The sequence below is a fragment of the Anolis sagrei genome, chromosome 5 (genome assembly GCF_037176765.1).
Source record: "Anolis sagrei isolate rAnoSag1 chromosome 5, rAnoSag1.mat, whole genome shotgun sequence".
Lineage (NCBI taxonomy): Eukaryota > Metazoa > Chordata > Lepidosauria > Squamata > Dactyloidae > Anolis > Anolis sagrei.
This window is the reverse complement of record NC_090025.1, coordinates 31,625,165-31,652,726: the sequence shown is the minus strand read 5'-3', so window position 1 is coordinate 31,652,726 and position 27,562 is coordinate 31,625,165. Positions and strand designations below refer to the sequence as shown.

The 27,562-nt window shown below is 42.8% G+C and overlaps 1 protein-coding gene across 4 annotated transcripts in view; it reads left to right on the top strand.

Annotated features, from left to right (window-relative positions):
• Positions 1-5,690: 5,690 nt before the first annotated feature.
• The window catches only part of PITX2 (paired like homeodomain 2), an 86,824-nt gene continuing 64,952 nt past the window's right edge, over positions 5,691-27,562 (top strand). Inside the window, exon 1 of one of the 4 annotated variants that reach the window (XM_060779085.2) lies at positions 5,691-5,814. The gene's annotated coding sequence lies outside the window, so the exon portion shown is untranslated. Of the gene's footprint in view, positions 5,815-15,814; positions 15,977-17,860; positions 18,274-27,562 lie in introns of those variants that run through there. The other 3 variants (XM_060779086.2, XM_060779084.2, XM_060779087.2) reach the window with 3 other exon arrangements.

The window sequence follows — 27,562 nt, the reverse complement described above, 5'->3', positions numbered from 1 at the left end:
ACCATAAATATAGCAGAGTACCAGAAGTAAACTTCAAAACCAGTAGAAACTAACATTTGATGAACTGGGATAGCCTTCTATACCTTAGGATGGATCAGGGTTGCACAGTCAGAACTTTAGGTATGAAATATTTATTAAAGTAAAAGAAATACATTCTTGATAGAAAAGGTCTTGGAGTTAACAAGTTTACTCAATCTCCTCTTCTAAAGAGGTAAAAGGGTAAAAAGTCCATGAAGCTACTTTTGCCTAGAGAGAGGCAAAATGTGCATCCTCATAGGTAGAAAGAAAAGCAGAAGAGGCTGGAAAATGATGGAGACCACATGGTCAACCCCAGGGCAATTTAAAAAACCTTTTAAAAGGAAGTTCCCTCACAGAATTCCATTCCTACATATTCAAAGGGGGAGGAGGCAGTGGCTAGCAGAAGGAGGAAAGACAAAGCCCTTTTGGGAAACATGCATGGTAAAGTGGGGAAAGGAATACCTCAGCCTAATACTATCTCTAGCAACTCATTGAGGTCTGGAAAATTGATGACACAAGAGACTTGTGCAGTCCAGGGATGAAACCCAACACTCAGGAATCGTGACAAGCTGACATACCATAGCTAGACAATCATGGCAAGGTGGAGGACAACCAAATTCCACTGACAGAAATAATTTTAACAGCTTTGTGTTTAGCTCAGCATAAAGAAAGGCAGGCCATTGTCTTAAATAGAAATCATAAAAGATGGAAAATCTACATCTAAACACATTTTAAAATTCTGGACAGAAAGACGGAGGAGGCAGAGGAGTTTTTCACTGTAAACTCTGATTTGGACATTATTTCAGCATGCTCTGCCAGCAACAGAAAAGATCATAAAAGAAGCATCTCTTTCAGGGGAAAGACACAGTTCAATAAGGAAGCAATGACTTTACAGATCTCCAGTTAAACTCAACTCTGATTTAATAGCATTTGAGGTTTCCAGGCTAGAAGGGAATTCCTCAAAAGTCCTTGGAGGTCTGCCATCAGCCAAAGCAGACAACATTGAGGACTAGGTGCTCCAATGATATAACTCTTTCATATATACTTCTGCCAAACCTGTTTCCTATTTTTTAATCAGTGGCATCCATATTCATCTCTCAGAAAGAAGGGCAAGTCTAACCTTGAGGCTAATCAAAGTAAAAAGCCATCTGTTGACACAGCTAGCAAAGATTGGTCTAGACAATGGAATTGTCAATTCTATATGGATAGTTGAATTCAAAGTGGGCCCTTTCTGTCACCTGGCCTCTGCTGAAGGGATACTTGCCATGTCCCTTTGATCTTCTGAAGCAGTTAGAAGGCCCAGAGCACTTTTCTTAATCAAGGAGTAACAGGAAAAAAATAGATTCTGCTGTGCCAGACACTCTTGGAAAATGGCCCCAGCTTCATTTTGGTCTGGATCCAGAGATTTATATGTATGCAAGTCACATCAGCTGAGATGATGTTTCACAAGGGACTTAGGTGGACACTTCTACTTACCTATATCATACTTAAGTTTTATCCAGAACACCATACTTAAGTTTCCTAGATTAACAGTTGTTGTGTCAAAACAAATGGAAGGTTGAGTGTTCCATGAATTCAGATTAGCACATTTCTGAGAAAGTCCTCCTGTAGAGTCACCTAGCCTAGGGATCAAGAAAGTGTGGCCCTCCTGTTGTTGTTAGAATGCAGCTCACATCATCCACCATATAAGGGTCAAGCCTAGCTAGTATGGAAGATTACTGAGGATCTCCAGGTCAGCCTACTTAACACTCCCCTCACCTTTGGCTATGATGGATAGGACTGATGGGTCTTGCAGGCAAACAACTTCTGGAGAGCAAAACTTCTACACGACTAACCCAGGAAACACAAAAACACAAAATAAATCTGTTCACTGAAAAGGGTGATTTATGTTGCTGGCTCACCAGAAAGACTGAAGCAAGGCTGGTCCTACCTAGAGCCAGTTCTCCCTTGAGGTATAGCTGGGGCAAGTGTACAGGAGGCAAAAGCTGGAGGCAGGAGGGACAGTCATGTAGGAAGGGACACTCTGTCCTACTCTTTCTAATGAACCTGCTGCCCTGAGGAGTGAGGGAAAGTGCTCTTCTGTCCCCAGGACTGACATAAAATTCATTTGGGAAGCCACTCTGTAATGTGCAACAAAGAGAGAAATGCCATCTTGTTCTCAGGTAATATCAAAGCACACCCTTCATTCACTGAGTTCACAACCAGTAAAACTTCTGATAAGTTGAACTTCCTACTGCCACTTTGGGCCATAATTTATAAAACAAGACTAAACAGCCATGTGAGAAAATGAACTCAATTGATAGGTTGCTGTGAGTCTTCCGGGCTGTATGGCCATGTTCCAGAAGCATTCTCTCCTGACGTTTCACCCACATCTATGGCAGGCATCCTCAGAGTTTGTGAAGTTTGTTGGCAACAAGGCAAGTGGGATTTATATATCTGTGGAATATCCAGGGTGGGAGAAAGAACTCGAGTCTGTTTGAGGCAAGTGTGAATGCTGCAATTGGGCAGCTTGATTAGCATTGAAAAGCCTTGCAGCTTCAAGGCTTGGCTGCTTCCTGCCTGGAGGAATCTTTTGTTTGGAGGTGTTTAGCTGGCCCTGACTATTTATTGTCTGGAGTTCCCCTGTTTTTGAGTGTTGTGATTTCTTTACTGTTCTGATTTTAGAGGGTTTTTTTTAATACTGCTGGCCAGATTTTGCTCATTTTCATGGTTTCTTCCTTTCTGTTGAAATTGTCCACATGCTTGTGGATTTCAATAGCTTCTCTGTGTATTCTGGCATGGTGGTTGTTGGAGTGATCTAGCATTTCTGTGTTCTCGGGTAATATGCTATGTGTCCAGGTTGGATCATCAGGTGTTCTGCTATGGCTGACTCCTCTGGTTGAAGTAGTCTGCAGTGCCTTTCATGTTCCTTGATTCCTGTTTGGGCAATGCTGTGTTTGATGGTCCCTATGTAGACTTGTCCACAGCTGCATAGTATACTGCAGACTCCTGCAGAGTTGAGGGGATCCCTCTTGTCCTTTGCTGAACATAGCATTTGTTGGATTTTTTAAGTGGATCTGTAGATAATTTGTAGGTTTTGTTTTGTCATCAGCTTCCCTATGCAGCCAGTAGGTCTTTTAATGTATGGTAAGAACACTTTTCCTCTTCTTGATCTTTGTCTTCACTCTCATGGCTTTGCTGTTGTTCTTGCATTGATCTCCATGTCCTCAAGAGGAAATGAGGAACTTCTTTAAATCCAACCAGTGGATTGAAATGAGTAGGGATCAAGAACACTGGAAATTACAGCCAACATGTGATGCTAAGGAGAAGGATTTAAGGCTTTTTAAGCTCTCCTAACGCTGAAAAGTCACTCCAGAGTTCTTGAAGGATATTTTATCTCAAAACTTTCATGTTAATGCAGTGGTTTTGAGAACTGAGTCGCCTCTGCTTTTGTTTTCTGGTGGAAATACTCACCTCCAGTCTTTGTGTGAACTAGATCTCCCTGTTTTGGCAACATTTCCTCACCAGTTTAGCTCCAGAGGCAAAGAGGCCACTGCAGAAGGATAGTCAGTCACCCAATCATGATCGGGGAAAGTAGAGCAGACTATTTCTCACAACTTCTGAGGATGCCTGCCATAGATGCAGGCAAAACGTCAGGAGATAATGCTTCTGGAACATGGCTATACAGCCCGGAAGACTCACAGCAACCCAGACCTTTTCTCTTTTCTTTCCCCAACTTTGTAAAAAAGAGAATTCGCTTGAAATCTCTTCCTATTTTCTTGGTTTTTCTTCGTAGACACATGGGTGGCTCAAAGAGAGCCTGGTGACGTAGCACTATGGCCCCTTCCACACAGCTTAATAAAATCCCACATTTTCTGCTTTGATCTGGAATATACGGGCAGCGTGGACTCAGATAACCCAGTTCAAAGCAGATATTGTGGGATTTTCTGCCTTGGTATTCTGGGTTATATGGCTGTGAGGAAAGGCCCTATGATCCCACTGTAGCTGCCATAATAGCATTTTGGGAACCGTAGTTTAGTGAGGCCCAGGAGAGATCTGGCAGAGAATTCTAAATATTTCTCTCTTAAGGGCAAATCCCAGGATTTCATGCGATTTTGCCATGGCAGTGGAGCTATAGTGTTATGATATTGTAGTGTGATAGGACTGGAAGATGCAGGCGGGGCAAGAGATCAACAGATGCCTAACAGTGCATTTTATGTCCTGCTTCTGAGAAGTCAACTCTATGGGACTTGCTCCCAGGAAAGTGTGCAAATAGTACGCAAGTCGAAGGGCCCCTCCACACAGCCCAGAATATCAAGGCAGGAAATCCCACCATATCTGCTTTGATCTGGGTTATCTGACGCCACACTCAGATAATGTGGGATTTTCTGCCTTGATATTCTGGGATATAGGGCTGTGTGGAAGGGCCCTAAGTCACAACCTTTCCCTAGATCTGAATCCTATGCTGGGAGATGACCCCAAAAGGCATTCTGCGCATGCCCAGAGGCACTCTCGACTTTCCCAAGGCTGAATCCAGATGGGATCTTGATCAGATTTAGGACACTGTACATTTATGGGTTGAGCTGCGACTCTGGAGTCCAGAGTTCTAATCTCTGCTGGGCTATGAAACGCACTGGCTGACCTTGAGGAAAGTCACACTCTCTCAGCCACAGAGGAAGGCAATGTCAGACAGGAAAACACTGATAGAGGTTCACCTTAGGGTCAGCATAGGCCAAAAAGGAGTGGAAGGCACACAATAACAGCAATCGGGTGTGTGCCTGCCTTTTCTCCTTTGATATCTGGGGCCTTTCCACACAGCCCTATATCCCAGAATATCAAGGCAGAAAATCCCGCAATATCTTCTTTAAACTGGGTTATCTGAGTCCACACTCAGATAATGTGGAATTTTCTGCCTTGATATTCTGGGATATAGGGCTGTGTGGAAGCCCCCCCCCCCCTCCCATCTCTCTCTCTCTCTCTCTCTCTCTCTCTCTCTAGTCTTCTCCTGTCTGTCTGTCAGTCTGTCTGTCTGTCTATCTATTATTCTAGGTTCTCGTTCGATTCAACTGGTTGGTTCCGAAAATCCGATATAACCCCCGAATTCTTTTACAATTATGCTGGGGAAAGTGGAAGGCAAAAGGAAGAGGGGCCGGCCAAGGGCAAGATGGATGGATGGCATCCTTGAAGTGACTGGACTGACCTTGAGGGAGCTGGGGGTGGTAACGGCTGACAGGGAGCTCTGGCGTGGGCTGGTCCATGAGGTCACGAAAAGTCGGAGACGACTGAACGAATGAACAACAACAATGGGAATGTGCAAGACAAAAGAGTTTTTGGAATAATAGGGGGGTAGAGAGAGAAAGTTGCGAATCAGCCCACTCTGCGGCTGTCAAGGGTCTCTTTCTTTCTTTCTTTCTTTCTTTCTTTCTTTCTTTCTTTTTTCCTCCCTCTCCCTCCTTCCCCCTCTCTCCCAAGCCGTTGATGTGGTAATTAAGAATTTGGTGAGAGCCCCGGTCAGGTCACCTCGTTTCTCAGATCAGAAATTCTTTCAAGTGTCCTTCTGCGTCGCCAAAGATGACAACAGCAAATCAATAAGTGCTTGAAATGAAAGGGGGAGGCTGCCTGGCCCTCGGGGCTACAGATTTTCACACCGCCAGCCTTTTTTCCCCCTTCTCTCTCTCTCTCTTTCCCTCTCCCTCCTCTCCCCCTTCCTCTTCTCCGGCTTCTTTTCCCTGGAACTTGTAACATTCCTCCGCTCCGCTTCGCCTCTACTATCTCGAGGAGAGCTGCTCCCTTTTCATGCCTCTTCTCCAGACGGAGGTAAGGAGCGTTTCGCTCGCCTTGCAGCCCCGAGGCCGACTGGCTGGCTTCAGGGCTGGCTGGCTTCAGGGCTCGCCTCGATGGGAATGTAAGGGAGGAGGGGGCTTAGAAGGCGAGACACAGCCCAGCCAAGGAAAGGGTTAAACAGCATCTGCTCGCCTCTGCTGCGCCTGGAAGCAAAGCAAACTCTGCCTTGGAGGAGACCAAACCATGTCACGGGCCGGGCCTGGCCTCCTTCCCTTTTCATCTTTCCTCCACCAAGCAAACCCTCTTCTGTGGGTCTGCTTTGCTTCTCCTTGCTTTGCAATTGGATTTTCTTTTCCTTGGCCTTCCTTTGCTCTGTCTTTGCCTTCCCTTGCTTTGCTTCTCTCCTTCTTTCTCCAAAAAAGGAACATGTTTCACTTAAGTTTTCAAGTTTTTTCTCAAGCTCCACTCCTTTTGCTTTCATGAAAAGTGCCTCTTTCCTCTTTCTCCCCCCTCCCCCAATTATTTTTAATGACGGGGGTTTGTTTAATAGGTGGTGATATATTATAGCATAATATACTATGTTATGATATATAATATAATATTACATTACATTACATTAGTTACATTGTTACAGTATATTATATTATAATGTCCTTTGATATAATATAATATAATATAATATAATATAATATAATGTAATAATGTAACAATGTAACTAATGTAACGAAATGCAATATAATATAATACTACATTACATTACATTTCGTTACATTAGTTACATTGTTACAGTATGTTATATTATATTATATTGCATTTCGTTACATTAGTTGCATTGTTACATTATATTATATTATATTATATTATATTATATTATATTATATTATATTATATTACATTACATTACATTACATTACATTATATCACAGAATATTATATTATATTTGCCTGCAAGGGGTGGACTGGATGACCCTTGTGGTTCCCAATTCTATGGTATTAGATTACATTACGTTACATTACATTGTGTTACATTATATTATATCATATCACAGAACATTATATTATATTTTCCTGCAAGGGGTGGACTCGATGGCCCTTGTGATCCCCAACTCTATGGTTATATATTATATTGTATTATATTACATTACGTTACGTTACATTATGTTACGTTATATTTTATCATATCATTACATTATGTTACATTATATTATATCACAGAACATTATATTATATTTTCCTGCAAGGAGTGGACTGGATGACCCTTGTGGTCCCCAACTCTATGGTTATATATTGTATTATATTACATTACATCGCTTTATATTATGTTACATTATGTTATATTATATCGCAGAACATTATATTTTTCTGCAAGGGGTGGACTGGATGATCCTTGTGGTTCCCCAACCCTATGGTTCTATATTATATTACGTTACATTACATTGCATTATATCCCATAACATTATATTATATTTTCCTGCAAGGGATGGACTGGATGACCCCTGTGGTTCCCCAACTCTATAGTTCTATATTATATTGTATTGTATATTATATTATATCACATAACATTGTATTATATTTTCCTGCAAGAGGTGGACTGGATGACCCTTGTAGTTCCCCAACTCTACAACTCCTTGTAGTTCCCCAACTCTATAATAAAATATTATATATTATATTATATCACATAACATTATATTATATTTTTCTGCAAGAGGTGGACTGGATGTCTGACCAGTTCACCTCTTGCAGTTGTGGTTCTCCAACTCTATGGTTTTATTCTATATTATTTTTGGGAGGATGGATTCTTTTTTTAAAAAAAAAACCTAAACCCTATTGTTCTTTTTTCCCCCTCCTCGACCCCAGGCCGCTCTTCTTTCTCCCCACCCCCATAAAAAATAAATAAATCCAATCCTCGGGACGTTTTAATGAGGTCATTCATTACTGAGTCAATGCGGACATTTATATATTCTTTTTAGCTTGGAGTGGTTAAGCGCTCCAGGTTTTTTTTTTTTTTTTTTTTTTTTGTCTTTCGCGAGGATGATCAAACCAACGACGTACACGAGGTACTAGGCTGGGTTTTAATTTATATGCAAATCGATCAGTCGGTTTGGAAGGGGGGGGGGTTGTGGGAAGGGAAGCGTCCTCCTTTTTTTTTCTTTCTATGACAGGCTCGGAATCAAGATTGGAGTCAGTTTTCCTTCCCTCCCCCTTTTGGAAAGGAAGAGGAGTCGAGTAGGCAACAAATCAATACTTTTCTCCGTATATATATATATGTGTGTGTGTGTCTAATTAACTATAGAAACTTCCACGTTGACTTCAAGATGAATAATTGGGGAAGAAGAAGGGCAGGGAAAAGGAGGGGTTTTGCAAAATTATGCTTCGCGATTTGTCGAAACCAAATTGGAAATTATGGTGTAGGGAACCTTGTGTCAAGGGCTGATTGGGGTTCACCTGTTCTCAGGTTCAGACATGGAAAAACTGGTTACCGGACCTTGGATATTTCCCCTTCTTTTTTCCATGATGTAGGATCCCATTCCTCACTCTCATATTTAAGTCACTCAGCACAGTTCCTGCTGTGCACGGCACAGAAAGAAATACACAGGGTCCTTCCACACAGCCATATAACCCAGAATGCCAAGGCAGAAAAGCCCACAATATCTGGAGATTTGAACTGGATCCCCTTAAACACAGCTGAATAAAATCCCACATTATTTGCTTTGAACTGGAATATATGGCAGTGTGGACTCAGATAACCCAGTTCAAAGCGGATATTGTGGGATTTCCTGCCTTGGCATTCTGAGTTATATGTCTGTGTTGAAGGGCCCTGGGTTATCCCACGTTACTTTAAACAAAGGGCCCTTCCACGCAGCCCTATATCCCAGAATATCAAGGCAGAAAATCCCACAATATCTGCTTTGAACTGGGTTATCTGAGTCCACACTCAGGTAATGTGGGACTGTCTACCTGGATATAAGGCTGTGTGGAAGGGCCCTGAGTTATCTGAGTCCACACTGCCGTATATTCCAGTTCAAAACAGTAAATGTGGGATTTTATTCAGCTATGTGGAAGGGGCCAGAAAGAAGTTATTCCATTTCATACGCATTCATCCCGTCTCATTAGTCCAGGTGGCTGTAAATTATTATTATTATTATTATTATTATTATTATTATTATTATTATTTCACCCACGCATGCCAAAATTGTTAACATACACTCCTGTCCTAAAAATAACAATGGCTACTTATGACCCTTCTACATCAAGTCAGAAAATCCCAGATATCTGCTTTGAACTGGGTTGTCTGAGTCCACACTGCCGTATATTCCAGCTCAAAACAGATAATGTAGGATTTTATTCAGTTGTGTGGAAGGGGCCAGATAGAAGTTAACTCTGTTTCATACGCATTTAGTCCATGTGGCTGTAAATAATAATAATAATAATAATAATAATAATAATAATATATTAAATTGATATTATTATTATTATTATTATTATTATTATTATTATTTCACCCACGCATGCCAAAGTTGTTAACATGCACCCTTGTCCAAAAAATAATAATGGTTCCTTAGGGCCCTTCCATACAGCCCTATAACCCAGAATATAAAGGCAGAACATCTCGCAATATCTGCTTTGAACTGGGGAGTCCACGCTGCCATATATTCCAGTTCAAAGCAGAAAATGTGGGATTTTTATTCAGTTGTGCGGAAAGTGCCTTAGAAGTAAGTTCCACTGAGTTCGTATTAGAGATGTAATTGCGAGATTGAGGCTGGAATCCGATATAGGCCTGTCCCAAATACCGCAAGGCTTCTGAGAGCCCTTCCACACAGTCATATAACCCAGAACATCAAGGCAAAAAAATCCCACATGAACAAAGGGCCCTTCCACACAGCCCTATATCCCAGAATATGAGGACAGAAAATCCCACAATATCTGCTTTGAACTGGGTTATCTGAGTCCACACTCAGATAATGTGGGATTGTCTGCCTTGATATTCTGAGATATAGGGCTGTGTGGAAGGGCCCTAAGTTATCTGAGTCCGCACTGCCTTATATTCCAGTTCAAAGCAGATAATGTGGGGTTTTATTCAGCTGTGTGGAAGGACCCTGAGTTATGAGTCCACACTGCCTTATATTCCAGTTCAAAGCAGATAATGTGGGGTTTTATTCAACTGTGTGGAAGGACCCTGAGTTATCTGAGTCCACACTGCGGTATATTCCAGTTCAAAGCAGATAATGTGGGGTTTTATTCAGCTGTGTGGAAGAGGCCTTAGTCAACGTGCCTACCAAATGTTGACTTTGGATGGAGTTGCGGGGTCCTTGTTGCGAGGGAACCCCCCCCCCCCCCCCCAGCTCCTGAGCCGAAACCTATTTGCAAACCCCGTTGTCAAACAACCGGCTCCTTCTTTCATTTCCTGGCAGTGATTTCCTCCAAACAAGCCATTTCTGGGCAGGAGAACTTGGTTGCAATCCTAGTAGGCATGTTGAACTGGGAATCAGTGGCATGGAGCGCGGAGGGTGAGGTATACCAGGTACAATCCATAGGATCGGGCGCCTATTGGAAAGCCTGAAACCAATGAGAAATATTTTTCAGGCCAAAGAAGCGTCAACCTTTTCTCACTTGTCTCCCTAAGAAAATAGGCTGTCAGGAGAAGCTCTTTCTGAGCCACTTCCCTGGCTTTCCTTCCGAAATCGTCTAATATTTCGCTTCTTTTCCATGAACTCCAATTTTGCAGACTTCCGCCATTATATCTCTGTTTTGCAGCCGGGCGGTTGTAGTTTTGGGGACGAGTTTGACTCCAATCCTATTTAAAGATGTATTTCAACTATTTTTCAGAATTCAAGTCGAGTGGGCCAGGGGTGAGTGAATCGAAGAGGTATGCTAATGGGGAGGTTGCGCCTAAAGTGGCTCCAAGTGGGGAGAAAAGGGCTTGGAGACAAAGAGGGATCCTTTCCCGACTGTCCTGCCAAGTCCGTCCAAGGGTTAACTGGTGGCAGGTTTGCGGGTTAGGTTTCGGAGCAGAGAAATGGGTCTCTCGGCCCCTGCTTTTTGGAGTTTCTGGGGAAGGTTGTGTGGGAACTGGGAAGGGGAGAGAAATCGAAATCGCGACTTTTGGCTTCTTCTTTTCTGAAGGATTTTCCTGGCGCGGAGGCAAAAGAACTGGGGGGAAATCAAAGCAAATGCAAGCTCCACCAACAAATCCAAGCAGAGGCCAACTCCTCGCTGGTTGTTTAACAGGGGGAAAGGGGGTGTTGTAAACCAGCGAGGGCCTTTTACCTGCAGCAGGAAAGAAAGGAGAACGGGAGAGAAAGAGATGGAAACCCTCCTCTTTCCTCCCCCCCCCCCCCCCGCGCGCAGCACCCCTCTTTCCCGGCCCGCCTGCCTAATGTATTCCCCGGTGGCGCTGGGCATTAATTAGTTGTTTAATAGGAGTATGACTAAAAATGTAAAAGAAGGATTAGGAGCGCCGAACGTATGTCCAGCTCCTTCCACCCACTCGAGGAGGGAATGGAAATCACGCCGGATCTGCTGTGGCTCGACGAGCCATTTGCATTTCTGGCCAGCTGCTCACTTCAGCTGCACCGACGACGCCGCTTTGGCTGGGCAGGGTCCCCTTCTTGGAGGGAAGTAACCCAGGGAAAAGGGGGGGGGGAGCAGAGAGAGAGATCAGGTACCGTCCTGGGCCTGGCCACTCAACCCATAGATTGGAGGGAGGCAGGGACAAGGAGAGAGTCAGACCAAGCCCCAGACAGGAGTGGCAGAGCAAGAGGGGGAATAAAGCAGTGTCCTAGGCTTGGACAGGAGAGGCAGACAACTTGGGAGGGGGGGGGAATCTGAGCTGTTAGGCTAAAAAATAACCCGAAGTTGGGGTGATTCGACCATAAATATAGCACAGTACCAGAAGGTAAACTTCATAACCAGTAGAAATTTACCTGTATTTACCTGTGGTGAGCTAGGATAAGTTTTTACTCCATAGGATGGCACAGGATTGCAGAGTCAGAACTTTAAGTTCAATTTTTTTTACTTGAAGTAAAGGAAATACATTCTTGATAGAAAAGGTCTTGGAGCTAACTAGCTTACCCAACCTCATCTTCTAAAGCAGTGGTTCTCAACCTTCCCAATGCCACGACCCCTTCATACAATTCCTCATGTTGTGGTGACCCCCAACCATAGCATTATTTTCGTTGCTACTTCATAACTGTAATTTTGCTGCTGTTATGAATCGTAATGTAAATATCTGATATGCAGGATGTATTTCCATTCACTGGACCAAATTTGGAACAAATACCCAATACGTTCATATTTGAATACTAGTGGGGTGGGGGGATTGATTTTATCATTTGAGAGCTGTAGTTGATGGGATTTATAGTTCACCTACAATCAAAGAGCATTCTGAACTCTACCAACTATGGAACTGAACCGTACTTGGCACACAGAATTCCCATGACCAACAGAAAACACTGGAAGGATTTAGTGGGCATTGGCCTTCAGCCTAATCCTATCTCTAGTCTTGCTACTCACTGAGGTTTGGAAACTCGATAACACAGTCCAGGTATAAAACCCAACACAAACGCTGTCCTGGATTGGGACATTTAACCCCAGATAAGAAAGGGAAGGAGGGAGACAACCAAGGGAAGGTGAGACCAAAGCCTGCCCCGGATCTGGCTACCCAACCCTAGACTGGAGAGGCGGAGAAGCAACCTGTTGGGGGGGGGGGGGCACCAGGCCTTGTCCAGATCCCCGTGGGAGGGGAGATCAGACACAGACCTGGGCTTGACCCCGTTAACCTAGACAGGAGAAGAAGGGAGACCAGGCACTCTCCTGGACCTGGCCGCCTAGACTCAGAGCAAGCAGGGAGGGAGGCATGGGGGGGGGGGGGGGCGAGGACTAGGCGGGCCTGACTACCAGACTCTAGACAGGAGACCAGGGAGGGAGAGGGGGGCCAAGGGAGCCTGCCTCGCATTCTTCCGAGGGGTTCAAAGCCACAACACAACCCCCATGCTTTGTCGGTCGGATCTGTTTACCGTTGTCACTTTACTCCGGGACTGGCTGGACATTAATGGGGGACAGCGAAGCCTGAATGTATCCCAGGAAGCAAAGTGGGTGTCTGGAAGTGACTGAATGCCAAACAAAGAGAGGTCTCTCTTTCCTCCACCACCACCAGCCTCCTCGCAGAAAGAGAGTGGAGGTCTCACCTCTGTGTGTTTCCTTGTTGTTCTTCTTCCCCACTGTCTTCATTGAGCTTCACCCGTCAGGTTTCTTCCCAATTTGAAGCCCTTTCCATGGTCTTGGTTCCATCTACACAGCCATATAACCCAGAATATCAAGGCAGATAATCCATAGTATCTGCTTTGAACAGGGTTATCTGAGTCCACACTGCAATATATTCCAGTTCGAAGCAGAAAATACAGCTGTGTGGAAAGGGGTCTGAAGGCCCTTCCACAAAGGCATATAACCCAGAATATCAAGACAGATTATCTACAGTATCTGTTTGAACTGGATTATCTGAGTCCACACTGTCATATAATCCAGTTCAGTGTGCCTTTTATATAGCTGTGTGGAAGGGGCCTGATTGATGGGCCCGGTTGTAGATCTTCCTATTGATGTGATAGATTATGTTCGTGTTTACACCTGAAATAAGACACGAGTTGCACTAGAAAAATGCAGCAATTCTTTAAGTGTATGTATGTGATCGTGATTGTGAGACACACACGCCTAAGAGTGCTAGCAGGAGTTGTGGGCTGCTCTATTCCTCCTTCAAAGTAGACCACCTTCTCTTAACGGGATCTCTTCCCAAAACAATGACGAGGCCAAAGTAACTCGAAACATCATCTTTTGTATCCGCATTTCAACCTTTGGGGATGTTAATAAAAATACTTTCCTTCTTACCCAGCGATTTGTTTTCTTGGTTTAAAACCACAAATATATCCATGTGCATCCATCACAACAAATACCATTGGTTTTCCTGCCACGTAATTGTAAGGACTCACCTTATATTAGAAGCTAAGCAGGATCAGTCCTGGTTAGGACTTGGATGGGAGAAGATCGGTCTATGGCCCCTTCTACACTGCCAAATGAAATCCAGATGATCTGATTTGAACTGGATTATATGGCAGTGTAGACTCATATAATCCGGTCCAAAGCAGATAATGTGGATTATCTGAATTGATAATCTGGGTTATAGGGCAGTGTTGAAGTGGCCTGACTATTCCTTGCTTAAGAAAACCCTTTGAAATTCATGGGGTGGTCATAAATCAACAGGCGATTTGACCACACAATGTGCCGGCTGAACTGCTGACCTGAAAGTCTGCAGTTTGAATCCCTTGAATCCGAGAGACAGGGTGAGTTCCGGTCTGTCAGCTCCAGCCTCCCATGCGGGGACATGGGGGACATGAGAGAAGCCTCCCACAAGCCAAGCGGTCCTCTGGGCAACGCCTCTGCAGACGGGTCAGTTCTCTCACAGCAGACTCTACTTGCAGTTTTTCAAGTGCTTCACATGCAACTATCTCTGGGATCAGGGATATTAGGAATATTAGGAATATTTTCACTCTCAAATCAAATTGTATCGTGGGATCCTAACTACTCAAATCGAAAATAAGTCACATGTCCTTAGGATTACAGTCCTAGAAATGATAAGAATGGTAGAATAATAGAATCATAGTTGGAAGAGGCCACAGGGCCAGATAGTTCAATTTTAATTTATTTTCCCAAGTGCTGCAAACCGACAGCTCAGTTGATTACAAAAGATACACACACACACATATAATCTATATATATATAAAAATTAATAGAGAGAGAATTGCGGGGGGTCGTGGAGAATGCGAAATGATTAAAAGCTTAAGAATTGACCAAAGGCAAGCTGTTCCTTTTCCCCTTTTTTCACAATACAAAGCAAAAGTAGAAAACAAAAATGGTTGGTGCCGCCTTCAAGGATATATTGCCCGCAACAAAGGCAAAAGCGGGGAAATATTCTCTTTTTTTGGGGGGGGGGAGGTCTTGACAAAGCATTCCAAAGCTAACCCATCCAATCCAACATTTGGGATCCCCATTCAGTCACATTAATGTCCTAATAATGGGAGGGAAGGGAGGAATACAGAAATAGTAAGGATAGTTGAAAACGATCTACAGGGAGAAGGAAATATCCATTATAAATACGAGGGTGGCTCTTGTTTCTGCAGGTTCTCCCCAACCTTAATCTTAAATAAACCTATCACCCAAATCCACTTCGGGTGTATCTAGGGCAGAATGAGTGCAGTTTGAGACCACTTTCACTGCCCTAGCTCAATGCTATAGGATCAGGAAAGTTGTATTTTAGGCCCCTTTCACACAGGTGAATAAAATCCCACATTGTCGGTTTTGAACTGGAATGTATGGCAGTGTGGACTCAGGGCCCTTCCACACAGCCCAATATCCCAGAATGTCAAGGCAGAAAATCCCACATTATCCGAGTGTGGACTCAGATAAGCCAGTTCAAAGCAGATATTGTGGGATTTTTCTGCCTTGATATTCTGGGATATAGGACTGTGTGGAAGGGCCCTGAAATAAAACAGTCCAAGGCAGATATTGTGGGATTTTCTGCCTTTATATTCTGGGTTATTTGGCTGTGTGGAAGGGCCCCTTGAGAGGCACCAGCACTTTTTTTCAAGAAAGGCCAAAACTGCCGTTCCCATGATTCCATGGAATTCAAGTGGCGGCAAACTGCATCCTTTTGAGAAGGCCGCAGACTGGAAGGAGAGGAAGGGCTGCTCTTTCTTTCCCTCTCTGTCCCTCGACCCACCGCCTTCCCCCAAGTCTCCCCCTTTCGCCTCCGCCTCGTCATTTTAAAAAATGAGGTAGCCCTGACCCCACGTGAACCCAGAAGTGGAGGAAACTCGACTCTTTGCCGGCGCTTTACCCCCCCCCCCCTTAATGCTAGATGAATTTGAACTCCGAAGAGCTTCTGGGGCTGGAGCCCTTGTTCCCTCCGGCCTTTGCTTCGCCATCTTCCCCCTTGCTGGAGGGAAAAGGGGGGTGGGCTTGATCTTTCCCTTCCCTTTGGCCTCTTGAGAGCCTTTCACGCCCCACTTTCGCTAGGGAAGGTCACACTTTCCTTTTCTTGGACCCTTTATGTCTGGCTGGCCCTTCTCTCGCACCTGATGGACTCAGCCTGGGAGTCTTACACGAGCAAAGAAAGCAAGGCATTTCCGAGGGGAGCTGAGCAGTTGTGGGTGAATTATTATTCCTCTCTTCTCTCTTCTCTTCACTCCCTCCCTCCAGATTTTCCACTACTTTCTTTCTCTCTGTTCTTAGATATCAACAAAGGAATCGTAGCTGTCTGTCTGTCTGTCTGTCTGTCTGTCTGTCTATCTATCTATCTATCTATCTATCTATCTATCTATCTATCTATACCCCCACACACATTTCCTGTATATACTGTACATACTGTAGTATTGGATTTTATGATTGCATATGATCAGGCCCCTAGCCAGGATTTCGATTGGGGGGGGGGGGCTGAGTTTGTTTGGGGGGGGCTGAGTCTGAGTGAAAGAGGGTCTACCTTAGCAAACCTTTTGTATCGTTACCCCAATACCCCCATGCATATGGGATATATTGAGTATGGTGATCAGATCATGATATGAATAAACAGAACAGTTTAAATAATGCACCAGTAAGGCCTTTTCGCGAACCACCATGAAAATTTCGGAGGAGGGGGGCTGAAGCCCCCCAAGCCGCCGCCCCCCCCCCCCCCGCTACATGCCTGCATATGATGTTATGGTGTGTGTGTGTATGTGTGTATACACATAACATAACATCATATGCAATAATAAAGTCCAATACTACAGTATATATAGGAAATACATTTTACATTAAGTGTGGGAAAAATCAAAACTTGTGTGTGTGTGTGTACACATGATATAACATCATATGCAATCATTAAGTCCAATACTACAGTATATACAGGAAATACATTTTGCATTAAGTGTGGGGGGGAATCAAAACTCGTGCGTACGATGGTATTTGATGTTACATATGAGTTTTGATTTTTTCCCCCACACATTATGTAAAATGTATTTCCTGTATATATTGTAGTATTGGACTTTATTTATGAAATTTGTTTTTTTTTCACACCTAATGTAGTCTTTCCTATATGTATAATGAATAATATGATGCTACAGTATTGTAAATCATAAGCAAAAAGTAAACCATTAGCCATTAAGTGCTAATCAAGGTGGCCAATTGCAACATTCACACCTGCCTCAAACAGACAAGAGATCATCCTCCCACCCTGGACATTATTCCACAGATATACATTCAATTGAATGGCTTATTGGCCTATGCATTTTGACTAACCCTGTATAAACCCCATTTTCCTAGTTTCCAACAGACCTCACAACTTATTGTCGAAGACTTTCATGGCTGGAATCACTGGGTTGCTGTGAGTTTCCTTGGCTGTATGGCCATGTTCAGGAAGCATTCTCTCCTGACGTTTCGCCTGCATCTATGGCAGGCATCTTCAGAGGTTGCCTGCAAAACGTCAGGAGAGAATGCTTCTGAAACATGGCCATACAATTTGGCCTATCTTTGGACTTAGTGCCCTTTCTGGTACGTTCCAGTTAGTGTTGAAGTTCGGTTTGCATTATTTGGCATCCTTTGGTAGTGAAGGCCTGGGGAGAAGGGGTTCCTGCTTTCTTCCTCACCCCTCCCTTCCCTTCCCTCTTTCTTTCCCCCAATTTCCCTCCCACGAAACTGCCCTTGCTGGGCCAAGATCGGGTCCCTTTTACCCCAGACTTCCTCCTGAATAGGCAGGTCCAATAAGCAGGAAGAAGCGGGTCTGAACCTGGAACCTGGAAGGACACTCTCTTTTCCTTCCTTCCCTCCCCCCCCCCTCATTTTCCAGGGGCTTCCTCAGTCTCCTCTAGACTCAGGGGCGGCTTTTCCTCCATCTGTCCCCCTCGTGGCTGTCTCGCCCATCCGTCTGGTCCAAACCCCCACCCGGACTGTTCAGATCTATCCGCCCCTCGCCCGCCTCCGCCGGGGCGCCCCCTTGCTCTTCCCGCGCCTGCCTCCCCTCCCTCCCTCTGCGGCGGCGGCGGCGGAGGGGAGTTTGGTGGAATCTCTGTGACGTCACGCGGCTCCCCAGCCCGGCCGAGAGCGCGCCAGAGGGAAGCGAGACGAAGCCGAGGAGCAGCGGAGAAGAGAAGGGAGCCGGGCGGAAGAAGATCCTCGCAGCCCAAGCCGAGGAGGAGGAAGAGGAAGAGGAGGAGGAGGAAAGAGGAAGGAGGGGGGAACACGTCTTTCTAACCCCCCGCCCTGCGGAAAAAAAGTTCGTCCTCGCTTTCCTCGACGGAACAGCACGCTCGCCAACCAGCCTTCGCCTTTGCTGCCCCTTTGGAGGTTCTGGGGGCGGAGGAGAAGCCAGGCGGAGGATCCCCTCTTCCCCTCCAAGCGCCAGGATTTGACCCCAGCCTTAAGGAAGAGCGCCGGGAAGCAGCCCCAGGAGGAGCGCTCCGAGAGGAGCCGGTAAGGCCGAGCCCACCTCCTTGCTTTCCCCCTCCCTCCCCGGCGGTGTGAGATAATGCGAGTCGGGCGATTGGTTCCACTCGGGCCGAGTCTTCCTGGCGTGTGATTTGTGGCGTTGGAGCCCAAAGGTGCCGCCGCCTCCTCGACCCAGGCTTGCTTTTGGGGGAAGAGGAGAAGGAGGGAGGGGTGCCCTGTGTGTGAGTGTGTGCCTTGTGTCATCCCCCCCCCCCCCAGTTTTAAATGGAGTGGAGAGGGGTGCGAGTTCAAAAAGGAATCCGTCTTTCTCCTCCCTCTTTTTTCTCTCTTTCCACTTGAAAGTCCCTTTCTAGCTTTTGCAAGGAGAGGAGCCGCTTTCTCCAGGAAGACATCTGGGGGGGGGGGGGGGGGATTGGCCTGGATGGAAAATGGGAAAGGGGGGGGGGGTTAAGCCAGATGCTCCAACAAGGAAGAGAAGGCCGAGGAAGAAAGAGAGAAAGAGAACGAAAGGGAAGAGAGGAAGGACGGAAGGAAGAGGAGAGAGCAAAGAAAGAGAAGGAAGGAAAGAGGAAAGAGGAAGGAAGGGAGGAAGGAAAGAGCAAAGACAGAGTAGAAGGAAAGGGAGGGAGGATGGAAAGAAGGAAGGAAAGAGAGGAAGGAACGAAGTGAAGAATCGAAGAAAAGAGAGGAAGGAAGGAAGGAAGGAAGGAAGGAAGAAGACGGGAAGGAAGGAGAGGAAGGAAAGAGGAAGGAAGGATTGAAGGAGAGGAAGAAAGGAAGGAGAAGAAAGAAAGAAAGAGAGGAAGGAAGGAAGGAAAGAAGGAAGGAAGGAAGGAAAGGGGGGAAAGAGAAGACGAAAGGAAGGAGAGGAAGGAAAGAGAAGAAGGAAGGAGAAGAAGGAAAGAGGAAGGATAGAGAGAAAGGAAAGAAAGGAGGGAAAGAGGAACATTTGTGAAGAGCTGAGAAGGAATCCACAGGCCCTGCCATCCTTTTGCACATCTCCAAGGGGTTTCTAGCCGTTACGACCAAAGAAAACGTGAAGGAAATTATAATAAATTATGCATCTCTTGGACCCGGAATAATAATAAGAACCAGCCTGGGAATAGCCATCCCTGCTGCTGTTGTTAGGAGAGCTGCAGGGACTCTTCATAATATTTCCTCTGCTCCTCAATAAGCACTTCGCTCTAACTAGGCACCGAACCTAAACACAGATTATTATATTCGTGTATTTTTGAGGCATACTTTTCTCCCAAACTTTCCTGTCTCTTTCCTAAACGCCTTTTCCAAACACAGCCTCGATCATTGCTGATATTGATATTTCTTTAAGAGATTAAAAAAACTAATTAAGGAAGGGATTAGACTGGGGCGAAGAGAATTGGGGAAGGAAAGGGTCCTACTTTGTTATGGGGCTTGCCTAGCTTTGCAAAAGTTCCTTTGTGTTGAATTCTTTGGGGAAAACATACCGCTTTAAAAACGAGTTGAACATTTTTAAGTTTTCAGATCACCTAAATAATAACTTCCTAATTCTTAGGCTTGGAATATTCCCCGCTTCGGCTCCTTTTGCTTCCTCTTGTTAGGCAATAAAACCCAATAATTTCTCGATTAGCCGAAATAATAATTACTTCTGTAAGATTATTTAAAGTGATATTTATCGGATGTGTGGAATATTTATCGGTTGCTTTGGGCCTTCAAGGAGCTCCCAGCCCTGTTTCCGTTCACTTCCGACCGACAAGGCTTCTTTCTCCAAATCCTAGCATCTAAGAGATCTTCATTGCATGGTCCCAGAGTTTATGATTCCTTGACTCTATCCTCCTGCGGCTCGTGAAACATCTGAAGCGCTTCCACGCGGAGGATTTCAGGAGAAAATGAGAGGAAAAGATGCGCAAGGATTGGGGTTTGCAGCGCCTCGAGATCCTTGTTCTACCCCCTCAGCACACACGAGTGAGGAAAGAGGGTTTTCCATCCAAGATATCCCGTTTGGGTAAACCAATTTAACCGTGGGCGCTTCCTGTTCATATATAGCGGGGAGGCTCACTATATCATAGGTAGGTAGGTAGGTAGGTAGGTAGGTAGGTAGGTAGATAGGTAGATAGGTAGATAGATATATCTGATGAACATGCTCCACTTTTTCCCGTGTAAAAGGGCCTTTATTTTCACCTAGGTATTTTTACGTACACAGACACTTCCCAAACTAAGGTAATGTGTAGATATTTTAAATCATATATGAGAAAGAATGCACGCACGCACACACACATATATATGTAAATATGTATGTGTGTGTATATATATATGTATTCTTTCTCATATATGGCTTTAAACATCTACACACAAACACAGTATATGTGTGGGTGTATGTATATATATGTGTGTGTGTGTGTGTGTGATATATATATATGCATATATATGCATAAATATATAGCATTTATGTGTGTATATAGTATGTGCCTAAATGTACATACGTACATATGTAGAGTGCGCATATGTTTATGTGTATATTTATGTTTATATGTATATAAATACATACATATAAAGCATTTATGTGTCTGTATACAGTATGTGTTTAAATGTATAAGTATAGGTATAGAGCGTGCGTATGTCTGTATATATTTATGTTTATATGCACAAATATGCATAACTATATAGTATTTATGTGTGTGTGTACAGCATGTGTTTAAATGTATAAGTACACATGTAGAGTGTGCATATGTGTGTATATGTTTATATGCATATATATATATATATAGTATTTATGCGCGTATATATACAATATGTGTTTAAATGTACAAGTACACATGTAGAGTTTTGATATGTGTATGTGTATATTTATGTTTATATGCATATATATTCATAAATATATAGTATTTATGTGCGTATATACAGTATGTGTCTAAATGTATAAGTACACATGTAGCGTGTGCATATGTGTATGTGTATATTTATTTTATATGCATATATATGTATAAATATATAGTATGTATGTGTGTAAATATGCAGTATGTATTTAAATGTATGTATTTGCAAGTACACATGTATGTGTATACATACAATGTATACATTTTTCAAAAACTCGTGTATGAATATGAGTACATAAAGTATGTGTATGTATGTATAATATGCCTGTTTGAATGCGTGTGGGGGGATAGTATGCATTTGTGTGTGTTTTTGTGTATTGTGTGCCTGTATGTATAAGTATGTGTATGTATATGTGTGTATACATATAGTTTGTGTGGGTATATATATAGAGAGGAGGGAATATATATTATATAGATGTGTGTGTGTGTGTGTGTGCCTAGAGAGAGGTCTTTCTCGCGGGCTCTAAATCCTTGCCAGGACGCCCCTTCCCTCTAATCCCCAGGGAATTTCCTTCCCCGAAACCAGAGGAGCTTTACCCTGCAAGCCCCTTTCCTCCTTCAGAGCCCCGTCAAGCCTGGAATCAAATAAATATCCGTCTCCAGATGACACCAACGTCAAAAGGGGGTGTTTCTGAACAAGAAAAGAAAAAAAAAGTGGGGCAAGGTGAGCCTTTGGACGCCGCCGCCGCCAAGATTTCCCCGTCTCTGTCTGTCAGAGTCTTGGAAGGAAAGGTGGGGGGATTTCCAGAGAAGCCGGGAGGGAAGGAGGCTGGACGTCTCAATTTGTGAGATGAATTAGTCCTAGGACGGGCGTTGGGGCCGAAGGAGTTAGGCGAGGCTTTGCCTTGACAGAACCGGTTGAGGGCCATCGGAGAGAAATTAAGGGGCTTTCTTCGTGGCTTTGCCAAACAATTTCGCCTCATCGAGAGAGGAGGCCTCTTTCTTGGGAAGGCGCCTGGCACACTCCTCAACCACTCTCTCTTTCTGCGGCTTGGAAGAGACATGACTGCGCCCTTGGTGCTTTTGAAATGCTGAAAGCTGTCCTAGGAATCATTTGAAAAGTTTTCCCAGGAATCCACCCATCCCTTAATAGGTTTCGCCATGCAGTGCGGTTTACAGCAATGCATATTAGGGACCCTGTTTCGGAGTATCTGCAATCTTACTCCTCATAGTTGAAGGCTTCTGTGGTGCAAAGAAGCATCACCGGGCCTCTAACTGGCTCCAGGACTTCACAGGTAAACATCTGCACCGTGAAATGGATCCCTTCTCTGCCTTCTCTGAGTGGTCAGTACAGATGTGCTGCAATCCCAATCCGCAGAAAGGGTTTGGCCATCAGAGAGAGTTTGACTTCTGAAACATGCTAAATGTTAATGCTCAATGTGTGGAAGGGCTGACCATTTGACCAGAGGCAAACTAATCCTTTTGAATGAGGTGAGGTAATACAGAAACATGGAGACAAGAGAACCATGGAGACAAGATTGTTAGTTTCCCAACATTATGGGCCCCATTTCAGAGGATCCTGTGATTTTGCTTATGCCGGGTTAAGGACCCTATTGTGATACCTTCAATCCGCATTAAAGTATCTGTAGATGTGCCCAGGTTTTCCTTTAAGACAGCCAGGGCCATTTGGATCTGTGGGCAGTGCTCCTCGGAAATTTCAGCATTTTCTCACTCCTCAGTCAAAAACCCACAGTTTCCCTACTTTTGACCGAAAATTAAAAACCAAAACAAATAAACCCTATGGTAAAAAAGCTACTGAGAATTTGAGTATAATCATAATTGTTAATTATTATTATTATTATTATTATTATTATTATTAATAAACAAACTCTATGTAAGAAAAACTACTCAAAATTTGAGTATAATAATCACCGTTAATAACAACAATAAATAATAATATTTATTATTATTATTTATTGTTATAATAATAATTAATAAACAAACCCTATGTAATAAAAGCTGCTCAGAATTTGGCTAAGTAAGACTAAGACTAAGTAAAGGCTATTATTATTATTATGACACAAAAACACAGTATGTCACAGCAAATGAGATCTAAATATTATTGTTAACGATGATGATTATACACAAATTCTGAGTAGCTTTTATTACATAGGGTTTGTTTATTAATTATTATTATTATTATAACAATAAATAATAATATTAATAATAAATATTATTTATTCTTGTTAACGATGATGATTATACTCAAATTCTGAGTAGCTTTTCTTACATAGGGTTTGTTTATTTATAATAATAGTTATAAGAATAAATAATATTAAATATATAATTAATAATATTTTATTATTATTAACTAGGAGGATTATACTCACATTCTGAGTAGGTTTTCTTGCACAGGGTTTATTTATTTTGGTTTTTAATTTTCGGTAATATTTTCGGTAATAAGTTCATAATATTAATAAGAATATTTTTTCGGTAATAATAATAATCATAATAATAATAATAATAATAATAACTGCTCTTTTCGCTTCTCGGGGAAAGCAGACATGATTTCCATTTCTTTATTTATGGAAATGGTCCTTTCTCTCCCCTGAAATCTTATCCCTTTTGGCAAATATATTTATACTTTTTTCTCAGCTCGGCACTGATGAGCTAAGCAGGATATAAGCACTGACTAATCGTAGGAGACCCCGAACTCATTCAAAGAGGGAAGGTGGACTTACAAAGAGGGGTGGGATGAGGGGGGAGAGGAGAGAGAGAGAGAATTACCCAAACGATGATGACATGCAAATTTTCCAGCCAAATTATCATAAGTAAACATTTGAAGCCTGGACTAATAAAATCCCATCTGTGTTACTTCATATCGAGTTAGTAAGAGAGCGCTGATAATGATTTTTGTAATATCTCCCGAACAGACATCTCAATCAGGCACTAATCCTGAGATATTTTTTTCTACCCTCCTTCCGCCCCTCCTTCATTTTTTTTAAGAATCACTAAAATCCTGAATTTCACAGAAGTGGCATCTGAGAAGGAGGCCTTCCCTTCTTCAAATAGGCAAGGAAATTGGGTGAGCCAAGGCCTTCCTTTCGTTTTGTCTATTGAGCATCCCAATAGACACACAACCACACCAGCAGCCCTCTTTGGGTGCATTTATACTGTAAAATTAATGCAGTTTGGCATTAATGCAGTTTAACACTACTTTGGGCCCTTCCACACAGACCTATATCCCAGAACATCAAGGCAGAAAATCCCACATTATCTGAGTGTGGACTCAGATAAACCAGTTCAATGTGGGATTTTCTGACATAATATTCTGAGACATAGAGCTGTGTGGAAGAGCCCTTTAACTGCCATGTATCAATGACATAGAATTATGGAAACTATAGTTTGGTGAGACACCTGCACTCTTTGACAGAAGCCCCTTCCACACAGCTCAATGAAATCCCACATTTTCTGCTTTGAACTGGGATATATGGCGGTGTGGACTCAGATAACCCAGTTCAACGCAGATATTGTGGGATTTTCTGCCTTGATGTTCTGGGTTATATGGCTTCTCTGTTGGAAGAACCCTGAGAAGCCCAAAGACTTTGTAAAACCATAGCTGCCTTGATTCCATTGCATTGATGGGAGTGAAAGTGGTGTAAAACTGCATTAATATTACAATGTAGATTCGCCCTGTGAAAATTGCAACACAATACGCTTCCCAATTCTTCCTGCCTTTGGAAGTCAGTCTTTTCCACCTTGGGACATAAACGGCCTTCTTCCTCCCAACTGCAGAAATGCCATCCATCCATCCATCCATCCATCTATCCATATATATATATATATATATATACACACACACACACACACCCCAAACTGGAATCCCAAGCGGTTTACAAAACAGAGGAAAACGACAATAAAACGTACCCAAAACGTCAACTGAAACAACATTCAAGGGAGGAGAAAACTAAAAGTTTGTCTTTAAAATTAAGAATAAATAAAGGCTATTATTATTATTATTATTATTATTATTATTTTAACTGACACAAAACACAGTATGTCACAGCAAATGAGATCTATATACTGGAATATTATTATTATTATCAACAACATATATATATATATATATATATCAAGATTAGTACACAGCAAATAAGATCACTATGCTGGCTTTTGTATTTGATCACACTTCGGACACTTCCCAAGTGTCCGAGTAGGGTAGCCTTTTGCAGCTGACCGATGAGAATTTTGTCATCCTCGATTATTTTTAAGTGCAGGCCAAGGTCTTTAGGCACCGTACCCAGTGTGCCGATCATCACTGGGACCACTTTTACTGACTTGTGCCGGAGTCTTTGCAGTTCTATCTTTAAATCCTCATATCGTGTAAGCTTTTCCAGTTGCTTCTTGTCAATCCTGTTGGGATTGCATTATTATTATTATTATTATTATTATTATTAGCATGAAAGCACCGTCAAAAGCCTCCCCCTTCCCATAAAAACAATCAAATGCAACCAGCCCCACCATCTAAGAAAATACACATACAGAGATATACATAGATATACATTTAATTCCATTCACGCACTGGAAAGAGGGATCCTTTGTCCAGTTTGCAAGAAGATCCCTCTCAACTAAAGATCCGGAAGAGATTCTCTCCCCAGTCTAGAAATTACAGCAATTGTTCTAAACCTAAATAAGACAAAGAGGCAAAGAGGACGGGTTTCTTAAGCCCCTTCGACTCCAAGCAACCCCCTTCCTTCCTTCCTTCCTTCCTTCCTTCCTTCCTTCCTTCCTTCCTTCCTTCCTTCCTTCCTTCCTTCCTTCCTTCCTTCCTTCCTTCCTTCCCAGGGCTTTTGGGAAGAAAGGAAAATCCCTACCTCCTTCTATGTTTACTCGGGAGCCCTTGCCCTTGCGTTTAATGGGACTTGATCCTCTTTCTCACCCCATCCTACATCCTTCAGCCCAACATTTGTAGCATTTCTTGCCCTTATAGGTCTCTGGGAAGCATTTAAGATCAAAGGGAAGGGATTCCCAGACCCGTCTTGATTTATTTGTGCCATTTAATGATGTAACCCGTCTCCAGCCGTGAGAACGGTCACAAATTATTATTATTATTATTATTATTATTATTATTATTATTATTAAATTATTAAAACAATATTATTTTAATAATAATAATTAATAGTAATATTATTGTAATATAATATAATATTTTAAATTATTAAAATAATATTAGTATAATAATTAATAAGTAATAATAATATCTATAGGACAAATGATCAGGTTTGTTTTAGGTTTCGTTAACATTTCAGGATAGTTAGCTCTGTTTTCAAAGGGGGAATGATGATGATGAGATTCTTTTTATTTGTTCCCGCTACTCCTCGGGGCAAGTACAACACAGTTAAAACACACAGATAAAAATAGAAGTCCCTCAAAATAAATATATTTAAATATATACTCCAGATTAAAAGAGATAAATATAAAATGTAAGGTGCAAATGGACTAACTAGCTCAACCTCCTTCTGCAACCCTTGAATTCCAGGCTTCTCCGGGCAAAGTGGTGGCAAGATGGGTCATGGGTTATTATTGTTCCCTTTGCCATGATTCTTCTAATTTCAATTGTGTAAATATATCCCACCACCTAAGGGATGTCCCCTCCCTCTATTCCCACCCCTCAATAACAACTCCTTCAAATGTTTTACTGGGGTTCGAATAAGAAATAATCCCAGAAGATATGGGTATGGAACATATTGGGTGCAAATGGGTTTTCCGGGCTGTTAGCCATGTTCTCAAAGCATTCTCTCCTGATGTTTTGCCCACATGTATGGCAGGCATCCTCAGAGGTTAAGAGCTTTGTTGGAAACTAAGGAAGTGAAATTTATATATGTGTGGCATGCCCAGGGTGGGAGAATTTACTCTTGTGTGCTGGAGGCAAGTGTGAATGTTACAATTGGCCACCTTGATTAGCATTTAATGGCCATATAGCCACAGCAACCCAGTGATTCCGGCCATGAAAGCCTTGGACAACAGATTGGGTATAAGTTTACATTTTGTTTGTGTCAGGATTATATTAGTGTTAATGGTATAAATTCTTGTGCCGTGAATACTAAATTGATGATAGTCATATTTCTATTGTCACTTTCACAGATTTGGAATTTTGGACAATTTAAATTCGGATTATATTCACAAAACAACCAACCATTCTTGATTTGGTTTATAAACAGAATATAACAGAATCAAGAATGGGTTGATGACGATGGTAAAAACAGTAGCACCATAATACTGTCTCTCTGAATTCTGTTTATAAACCGAATCAAGAATGGCTGGTTGTTTTGTGAATATAATCCGAATTTTAAATGGTCCAAAATTCCAAATCTGTGAAAGTGACAGTAGAAATATAGGAGTATCATCTGTCTATATTATATTTAGTTTTCCCGGCACAAGAATTAAGAGGGAAAGTTGAGGAACAAGGCGGATTGAGAGGAATTAATTGCCATACTTTTCTGGAAAACCCGAAAATCCAA